This window comes from Capsicum annuum, chromosome 12 (genome assembly GCF_002878395.1).
Source record: "Capsicum annuum cultivar UCD-10X-F1 chromosome 12, UCD10Xv1.1, whole genome shotgun sequence".
NCBI lineage: Eukaryota > Viridiplantae > Streptophyta > Magnoliopsida > Solanales > Solanaceae > Capsicum > Capsicum annuum.
In genome coordinates this window covers 2,830,562-2,831,758 of record NC_061122.1, presented here as the reverse complement: position 1 = coordinate 2,831,758, position 1,197 = coordinate 2,830,562, and positions in this window count along the sequence as shown.

Sequence of the window (1,197 nt, the reverse complement as noted above, 5' to 3'; positions counted from 1 at the left end):
TCGAATGCACGTCCGATCGTTCAACATTCAATTGTCAAATTAAAATTCTGAATCTATTTCTGCATATATAATAATTAGAAACTCGAAACTTTTATTTCTCTAATCTTTATTATGGGATATCATCATGGTGGAAAGGCCATACGAATGAGCTGATTGAAGTGGGAAAAAGAAAAGTTATGAATAAATATTAATTAATTGACTAGTAAGTGATCATATCATTAATTTTAATTTGTTCTTGAATCTTTATAATAACCATAATTGTCAACTTTTACTATTTAATAACCATATCCTTTAAACAAGTGGCCAAAAGAAACATCTAGATTAATCAAAATCTATTTTGCTAATTCTAAATTAAGGAATACTAAAAATATAATTCGTTTGATTAATATTGAATTTAAGTACTTTAGTATTTGGGAACCTAAAGTCAAAGTGATGATAGTGACTTTCTAATTTTATGAGATTGCAATCTTCTAGCTAACAATGTCTGATAATATTTAACTTTATGAGAATGCAATCTATGAAGGCAATAATAACATATTTAATATATAATCTCAGAGTCTAAAAAGAATAAGATGTACGTAGATATTATCCCTAAATACGTTAATACAATCTAAAATCCGAAAAAGTATAATAAAAGCTATTTTTTTTAATAGTAGCCTATATTCGATGTAATGTACAATCAATGAAATTCAACTAAACTCAATATTTTTAGCACGCAGTATGAATCTAGACTATGGCTGTCAAGTGGGTCGGGTCGGGCCAACCCGGAATCGGCTCGTGTTATTTATCGGGTTGAGGGCCAGGTCGGGCCGGGTTGGGGTCTAAGTGGACCGGGCCGGGTCCAACAGTAAAAAAATCAAAAACCACCCTAACCCTGCCCACTTAACCCAACCTGGTCAAACTCACCTAAATCCGGTCAAACTCGGTCAAAAATATAAAAAAAAATAAAAAATAAAAAATTTCAATATACATTATATCTACCCACCTATATACATTATAAATACGTTAAACAATATATATACACTATATATATAGTATATACTACATTAGAATTTAAAAAATATATACACAATTACACATATATACGCACCATCCAAATATATATGTACTACTTTAAACTTTAAAGTTTAAATAAAATATACTAATATATATATATATATATATATATACACACACACACATGTATACGTTAAATAT